General features: G+C 40.9%; 1 non-coding gene across 1 annotated transcript; it reads right to left on the bottom strand.

Annotated features, from left to right (window-relative positions):
• Positions 1 to 7,974: 7,974 nt before the first annotated feature.
• Positions 7,975 to 8,078, bottom strand: LOC116269324. The gene has a single exon (XR_004176801.1). It is a non-coding gene; the product is annotated as a small nucleolar RNA U13 (small nucleolar RNA).
• Between the last annotated feature and the right edge of the window lie 1,435 nt (positions 8,079 to 9,513).

The following is a 9,513-nucleotide window of genomic DNA, read 5'->3' as shown; positions in this document are numbered from 1 at the left end:
TTTTTGCTGTGCTCAAATGCTGCAAATTTTTATTCTCTCATAGAAAATAGCACATTCATCTTACCATAAAAAATAGTGTAATTAAATTTCTAGCCACCCAGTTGAAGCAACTAGAAATGAAAGTTCGCTGTTATTATGGTTGTTATAATTCATTAATATTTGACTAACAATAGATTCTGGGGACATGAGACATATATTAATGTGCTTTTGAAATATTTTAAAATGCTGCTTAAATATTAAAACATGCATTCTTCACATAAAATATAAAACTTATAGAGGAGATTTTGAGTCAAGGCACTCTCCTTAAATCTCACCCTCCTTTGCATCTCTGGTATCACTTCCTCTTATTGTAATGGTTCTCATCCTAGCAGCACATAAAAATCAACTCAGGAGCTTCTAAGAAACAAAAAAGACCAGTACCTGAGACTCCCCTGCAAGAGATTCTCATTTACTTGGTCTTGGGAGGCCCTGGGCATGCGTGTTGTTTAATATCTCCTCACGTGGTTCTAATGTGTAGTCAGAGTTGAGGACCATTGCCTAAAACAGTAGTTCTCAGTGTGGTTCCTAGACCAGCAGCTTCAGCGTCACCTGGGAATTTGTTACCCATGCGAATGCTGAGGCTTCCCACAGCCCTCCAGAATCAGAAGTTCTGGGGGCAGCGCCCAGTCACCTCTATTTTAACAAGCCCTCCAGATAGTTCTGGTGCACGCTCAAGTTCCAACCATTAGGCTTAAAAGAATATAACAGGAATTTTCAGGAGAATGCAGTTAACACATGACAGGGAATATAGGTAGGTGGACTTTCTTCCTGGGAGGTAGGAGGCTCTGTAGTAGTTTGGGTGGAAGACCAGACGTTGCTGAGGAAGGTGCTTTTCTTTTATGATCAGCTTACCCAGGATGAGTCATACCATGGTGAAGTGAGTCACACTTACAAACCAGCCCAAACTTATGTTATATTTTCTTGCATGAGAAGAGGGAGATTCTTGGTGGAGAAAGGAAGGGGCAGGAAAATGCTCAGAAGTCTAGTGAGCATGAAAATTAGAAACTCTAAATATCTGGTAGAACAAAGTGGGGGATGATGCATGCATACCTCCATGTAGATACACAAAACCAGAACGCAAAACTAAATTGGTTTTAGGAAGTATTTCATCTCGCCCTCTAGGATGATGCTGATGACTTTTATCTCTGCCATAAAAATTACACAGTAGACTGGGATTTCCTTCAGGAAGATGGGTGGCCATCTCATTGTTGGACTGTACTTCAGAATAAACAAATGCTGACATTTGGATCATTTTCTAGGGTTTCTAGTTTTCCAGTGAGATGCTTCTGACAGTTGCCATGATAAATCCCTTTGGACACCATTTTAAATTCTCCTCATTGGCAAGTATCATATGGTGCAGTTACACTGCAATTTTTGCTAAAACCATAACTGTGGTAATGTTTAATATGAGTGAGATACACAGTTCAGCTTCTATTGATCGGGGCCAGTATCTTAAGAATGGGGAAGTTTCTTCCATCTTCTGGCCTAAGACAAGGATTACACATATTTGAAGATATATGTAATTGAAATATTACACATATTTATTGAAAGAGTAATGTCACACTAATTGTTTTTAAGAAGATTCTCAATCTTGGGGAGAACCACATGTAATTATTGGGGTTAATTAACATCTCTAAAATCTCCAAGGACTGTACTTTAACTGGAGACATTCTGAGCTCAGCTTGGACCATAGAGTATCACTGCTCAGCACGTGTATTCTAAAGATGAGGAGAGCAGTTGCCCCATCCATCCTGATTAATATGGTCAGTGGTATACTTGGTGTAATCAACAGCCACATAAGAAATATTTGTCTTGAAATGTCAGAGGCTTGATAAAACTGAATATTTGCATGTGAAAATAATGGCAGGAACCTATCTGGATACTTTACCAGCAAATTTAAAATTAAACGTGCCATTTATTATTTACTATCCCCTGTCATATGTCTCTGGGACTGCACAAACAGGGCCAATTACAGATCTTGGGGAACTGGTCACAGAATTATCTCTTGTCTTAGTAATTTTTGCCCAGTGGGTTTTTCCAGCTAGAATTGGCAAATGAGAGAACTAGATTTTCTTAAGGCAGCAAATGGGTAGCATTCACACAAAGGAGCCCTCTCTATTCAGGGTAATGCCATTGCAAGGATAAGTTGGGAAATACGCTCTCAAACATCTTCCATAACAAATATACCAATTTTACAAGCAGAAGTGGATTTATATTAATAAATAAGTGCTTTTACTAAGGAAACTTAAAAAATACTAATTGGGATAGAAGTAGAGTAATAAATTAGAATATAGTATATAACTTGTGAATGTTGGTTGATTGACACAAACATTACCACTTTTTACCTCTCCTTTATATATTATTCATATTCGAAGTTGTGTAACACTTTAGAATAATTTCATACACTACAAGCATCCTATAAGGTCATGAATAAGTAGTCTTGTGGAAGATATTGAGAAACTTCATAGGATTCCTTATAAAAGATGTTAACTGGAAAAATTTTAGCAATCCAGAAATATAAAGCAGTAACATTAAATTTACTCTCTCCATAGAAATTGGAAGAATGTGACAGAGTCAGAGTGTATAAATAAAGAGAAAATAAGCTATCAGTTAGGATATTATTAAATCCTAATATGTCAATGATCCTATGTCATCACACTAACACATATTATGATCATTATACACTTTCCTCAACAATCAACTTCTCAAACAGATTATGAGAGCAGCTAAACCAAAATGGCCCACAGTCAAAGATGTTCTATAGCCTTTCATCAACACTTTATAGGTTGTTATATAGGATTCTACATCACTAAAAAATTAAAATTAAGAGATGCTAAAAACAGGAGTTGGGTAATGCATTAGCTATCTATTGCCACAGAGTTATTGGCCTACAACAAAATAATTTATTACCTCATTGCTTTTTTGAGTGAGGAGTTCAGGCACAGCTTAGCTGGGTTCTCTGCTTAGGATCTCACAAGTCAGTAATCAAGGTGCCAGCCAAGCTGTGCTCTCATCTGGAGGCTCAACTGGGGAAGAATGCTCTTCCAAGCTTTTTTTTTTTTTTTTTTTTGAGACAGAGTTTCGCTCTTGTCGCCCAGGCTGGAGTGCAATGGTGAGATCTCAGCTCACTGCAACCTCCGCCTCCTGCATTCAAGCAATTCTCCTGCCTCAGCCCTCTGAGTAGCTAGGATTACAGGCACCCACCACGCCCAGCTAATTTTTGTATTTTTAGTAGTGATGGGGTTTCACCATGTTGGCCAGCCTGGTCTCAAACTCCTGACCTCAGGTGATCCGCCTGTCTCGGCCTCCCAAAGTGCTAGGATTACAGGCATGAGCCACTGTGCCCGGCCTCTTCTAAGCTGACTCAGGTTATTGGCAGAATTCATTTCCTTGTAGCTGTAGGACTGAGGGCCCTGGCTTTTTGCTGCCTGGAGGACATCCTCAGCAACCAGGCTGTCTGCAGTTCCTATAAGCCCCCTGTCATTCCTAGAGGCCACCTGCAGTTCCTTGCCACCTAGCTTTTCCCAACATAAGCACTTCATAAGCCAGCAAGGAGAGTCTCTAGAGCAGTCTCCTAGTAAGATGGAGTTTTATATAATGCAACATAATTCCGGGAGTGGCATCTATCACCTTTGCCATATACTATTGATTGGGAGCAAGTCCCAGATCCCATCCATGCTCAAGGAGAGGGGCTTACATAAAGGTTTGAACACTGGAAAGCAGGATGGGGGAGGTGTGGGGGAGTTGAGAGTCTGTCTACCACAGGTAATTTATTTAGCCTGCCTGAGTTTCACTTTCCCCATCTATTAAGTGGGAATTGTAATCTCTACCCCATAGACTGTTGTCTATGTTGTGTGCATGACAAGAGGGCAGAACACAGGGCCAGGCGTGCAGTAGGTCCTCAATATATGAGTTAAGTCCTCTGTCTTGCTCTCTTCCCTCCTTTTTCCTTACAGTGTGATGGAGCACAGTATGGCATCCATAGGTTCTTAGAAACTGTGACTTTAAGCAAAACAACATATAACAAAACCAATTACACCATAGGCTAGTTAATATAAATAAGAGTTAAGTTCTTACAGCATATTTCTGGTCACAAAAACATCACTAAACTGTTTTTTTGTTTTTTGTTTTTTGTTTTGTTTTGTTTTGTTTTTGAGACAGGGTCTCACTCTGTCACACAGACTGGAGTGCAGTGGCGTGATCTAGGCTCATTGCAGGCTCTGCCTGCTGGGTTCAAGTGATTCTGCCACCTCAGTCTCCCAAGGAGCTGGGACTACAGGTACACACCACAATGCCTGGCTAATTTTTATATTTTTTAGTAGGGAGAGGGTTTCACCATGTTGGCCAGGCTGGTCTGAAACTCCTGACCTCAAGTGATCCACCCACCTTGGTCTCCCAAAGTGCTGGAATTACAGGTGTGAGCCACCATGCCCAGCCTACCAAACTTTTACATAAAGACTAAAACACTTCTAATATTAAACATTGAAATAAATGAGAGCTATGTATACATTTAAGAAAGATTAATAAAAACAAGTAAGATAATTATTTACCCAATCATTCTAGTTCAGGACCAAGGGTGGCCAGAGTCTATCCCTGCAGTTCATGGTGCAAGGTGGGAACCAGCCCTGGACAAGATGACACTCCATCATAGGATGCACTCACAGCCACACTCACTCAGACTGGGATGACTTAGACACACCAATTCACCAAACTAGCACATCTTTGAGATGTAGGAAGAAACTGTAATGCCTGGAGAACACCCACACAGACAGGGAGAGTCCGTGCAAACTCCACACAGACAGTGGTTCTGGCAGGAATTGATTTCTTTTTTCTCATCAATGTTATAATGAAACGATGTTGAATGTTATTTGAGGACCTGCTGTATTTCTTTTATTTTCTATTTTCCATTCCTTCTTAGCTCCATGAAGACGTAAGATCCTAATGGCTTCTATAAAAACAAAAGGACCACTACACTCTTAAATTCTTGGGTAGTCTCTTGTGTAACCACATGGACATTGCATCAGGGCAGTGCAAGAACCTTACTTAAAGGAAGTATGAAATGCAGTTCTCTTCCCTCAATGCTATGGATCCTGACGTCTTTACTCTGGAGACTGGGAATTCATTTCCTATGGTGAAGAGTGAGGAAAGAGAAAGAGTAGCTTTCTGCACCTCCCCGTCTCCCGGCCCCATGCCTCTCTGCTGTGGTCACCACACGGAGGTGGAACACCCCACACACACACCAAACATTTTCTTGGATATCCTGACTACACAGGAAGCAAAAGGGTATGAGGAGGTTTACTTCTTACATAATAAGGCTTGCTGGGGAGAGCACAGTAGGCTCCCGAGAAGGTCTAAAAATGGATCTTAAGGGAAAGCCAGGAGGGGAGAGCAGTCTTGGCCTTTATTGTAGTTAAGGAGTGGGCTGGGTTAGAGGTTCCTGCATAAGAGAAGAGGCCTGTGTGGGTTGAGCTTCCTATGGGAACCAAGAGAGGGGAATATGGGCTTTCTTATCAGCTTGCTCAGATGTGGAGCAAAAGGGGAAGAGAAAGAGGGGCAGCTCCAGAGCTGTCAGCAGTCAAAATAGAGTCTGGTTCTTTGTTACAGCTTCAAGGCTTAGAAATGCAAAAAGCAGGTTTGTCCTCTCCCCAACTCTGACCCCATCCCATTTGCCATTTGGACTTAAATGGAGCTACTCTAATGCCATAGAAACAAACAAACAAACAAACAAAAATTGAACACTCATATAGCATCAGGTACCAGGTACCTTCTAAGCATTTTACATATACCAAATCATTTAATTTTCATAACAACCCTATGAAGTAGGTATGCTAACATTATTACCACTTTATAGAAAAGAAAATGAAAGCATAGTCAAGTATCTTGCCCAAGGTCACCCACTCAGTAAATGGCAAAGCCAGAATTCCAGCTTAGGCAATACCACTCAAGCAGATTCTCCTCACCATTCCCACGCTGCGGACTTTTCTGCACAGAGCTGCTGCAGTGACTCATGAGTTTATGAGCCAATGGCTTCCAGCCAGTGTGCCATCAACACTTCCCAGGGCATATGGACATTCTGACTCACATGTAAAATGCATTTTTCCTATCACCACAGTGATGTGTCAGATGGGGCTGAGCAAGCCACGGGCACAGGAGGTGAGAGCAGAACTTGGTGCAAAGGAAGAGGCTCACTGTGGGGTGAGCTGGTCCTCCAGGAGGATCCAGATTTGACTGAAGCATAAATCTGGTCAGGTAGACACCGCTGTCAAACACCACCCAGTGGGTGCTAAAGGGTGACTTGGAAAACAGAGTGATTACTGTGGATGCTTTTGCAGATTCTGTGAAGCCATAACGGCAGAACCAACCCAATCTGGTTGAACTTTGTGTAATAAAATGGTGAGTTGGTTTTCAGTTGCCGTGGGTGCAAGTTACATAACCTGATTATCCCCAGGTGAACCAAGTGTGCAACCACAGGTGGAAACTAAGTGCTCGGACCAAGGAATATGGGGACCAAATTAAATGCAGATACCACGTGGCATGATCCAATCAGATCACACCCAGACCAAATTAAATGCAGATACCACATGGCAGGATCCAATCAGATAGCACCCCGGCATCACATCATGGCAAGATCCAGTCAGATCACAGCTCCCAGCATCACCTCATTGCAAGATCCAATCACTACATGCCTCATTACCCTCTCCCTATAAGACCTGCCCTAGCCCCCAACTTGGGGAGACAGATTTGAGGCAGATTCCTGTCTCCTTGCTCAGCAGCTTGTAATAAACTCTTTTCTCTACAAAAGCCTGGTGCTTCAGTGTTTGGCCTTCCATGGCACACGGGCAAATTGACCCAGTTTGGTTCAGTAACAGCCTATTACACTTAAGGAGTGTGATTCTTGCAGACATATTTAGTGTCTTGTTTAAGTGAACAGCAAAAAGTTCTAAACTTTGAAAATACGGGTAAAACATACAAAGGTTGTAAACTACTATTGTATAATCCCAGAGCCACCAGTACCTTGTATTTGAGCCTTTAAAAATTTTTATTTTTATGATATATTTCCTCATCGATACCAAAATACATAATTTATACATGGTATAAAGAATAATAAAACCAATTTTCATGTTCCCTTCATGCAGGTTAAGACATAGAATATTTCCAGTGCCAGGAAGTCTGTGTACTTATCCTTGGATGCATCCCTCTCCACTGCACCAAAGGTTACATAATTCTGAATGCCTATATTGGTTGCCATCAAGCATGGGCAGGCTGATTATAAAGTGTCACTGATGCCTTTTCAAGTGCTCCAATGTAGGATTCTTGGCCAAAGGGGAGAAATCCCGCTGTCTGTTTAAAAAATATGCCAAGGTTCTTATAAGGCTAAACATACTCTTACTATACTATCCAACTCTTTGGTATTTACCCAAAGGAGTTGAAAACTTATGTCCACACAAAAACCACACATGGATGTTTATAGCAGCTTTGTTCATAATTGCCACAACTTAGAAATAACCAAGATGTCCTTCAGTAGATGAATGTATACATAAACTGTGGTACATCCGGACAATGGAATATTATTCAGTGCTAAAGAAAAATGAGCCATCAAGCCATGAGAGGACATGGAGGAACTTCAAATGCCTCTTACTAAGTGAAAGAAACCAGTCTGAAAAAAACTAAATATTGTATGATTCCAACTATATGACATTCTGGAAAAGGCAAAACTATGAAGATAGCAAAAAGATCAGTGGTTGCCAGGGGTTAGGAGAGAGGGAGGGATGAATAGGCAGAGCAGAGGATTTTTAGGGCAGTGAATCTACTCGGTAATGATTCTATAATGGTGAATACATGTCATTACACATTTGTCCAAGCCCTTAGAATGTACAAAACCAAGGAGAACTCTAATGTAAATTATGGATTTTGAGTGCTATGTATATTTCTTCATGTCAGACGAGTAATGTGCCAATGTCCTAACAAGGTTTGGGGGCGGCACATCCCACACATGCACGTGAACACTGCATCATCATGCTTATTAACTACAAAAGGATGGCTTCAGGACGATATTGATGTGTCAATGTAGGTTCATCAATTGTAATAAATGTACCCCTGTGCTATGGGATGTTGACAATTGGGAAGGCTATGTCTATATGTGGGCAGGAATGCATATTGGAAGTCTCTTTACCTCTTGCTCAATATTTCTGAGAGCCTAAAAATGCTCTAAAAAATAGTCTGCTTTTAAAAACAAACAGGAAAACCAAGGGTAACTTCACCAGTGTCCTTTTGAGAGGTGAAGCCAGCTGGACTTCCTGGGTTGAGTGGTGACTTATTTATGTATTTATTTTTATTATTATACTTGAAGTTCTAGGGTACATGTGCACAACGTGCAGGTTTGATGCATAGGTATACATGTGCCATGTTGGTTTGCTGCACCCATTGACTCATCATTTACATTAGGTATTTTGCCTAATGCTATCCCTCCCCCAGCCCCCTTCCCCACAACAGGCCCTGGTGTGTGATGTTCCCTGCCCTGTGTCCAAGTGATCTCATTGTTCAATTCCCACCTATGAGTGAGAACATGCGGTGTTTGGTTTCCTGTCCTTGTGATAATTTGCTGAGAATGATGGTTTCTAGCTTAATCCATGTCCCTGCAAAGGACATGAACTCATCCTTTTTTATGGCTGCATAATATTCCATGGTGTATATGTGCCACATTTTCTTAATCCAGTCTATCATTGATGGACATTTGGGTTGGTTCCAAGTCTTTGCTATTGTGAATAGTGCCACAGTAAACATATGTGTGTATGTGTCTTTATAGTAGCGTGATTTATAATCCTTTGGGTATATACCAAGTAATGGGATTGCTGGGTCAAATGGTAATTCTAGTTCTAGATCCTTGAGGAATTGCCACACTGTCTTCCACAATGGTTGAACTAATTTACACCCCCACCAAGAGTGTAAAAGCGTTCCTATTTCTCCACATCGTCTCCTGCATCTGTTATTTCCTGACTTTTTGATGATTGCCATTCTAACTGGTGTGAGATGATATCTCATTGTGGTTTTGATTTGCATTTCTCTGATGACCAGTGATAATGAGCATTTTTCCATGTGTCTGTTGACTGCAAAGATGTCTTCTTTTAAGAAGTGTCTGTTCATATCCTTTGTCCACTTTTTGATGGGGTTGTTTTTTTCTTGTAAATTTGTTGGAGTTCTTTGTAGATTCTGGCTATTAGCCCTTTGTCAGATGGGTAGATTGCAAAAATTTTCTCTCATTCTGTAGGTTGCCTGTTCACTCTGATGGTAGTTTCTTTTGCCATGCAGAAGCTCTTTAGTTTAATTAGATCCCATTTGTCTATTTTGGCTTTTGTTGTCATTGCTTTTGGTGTTTTAGTCATGAAGTCCTTGCCCATGCCTGTGTCCTGAATGGTTTTGTCTAGGTTTTCTTCTAGGGTTTTTATGGTTTTAGGTCTAACATTTAAGTCTTTA

The sequence above is a fragment of the Papio anubis genome, chromosome 10 (genome assembly GCF_008728515.1).
Source record: "Papio anubis isolate 15944 chromosome 10, Panubis1.0, whole genome shotgun sequence".
Classification (NCBI taxonomy): Eukaryota; Metazoa; Chordata; class Mammalia; order Primates; family Cercopithecidae; genus Papio; species Papio anubis.
Note: the sequence above shows the minus strand (reverse complement) of the source record. Positions and strands in the feature narration are given on the sequence as shown.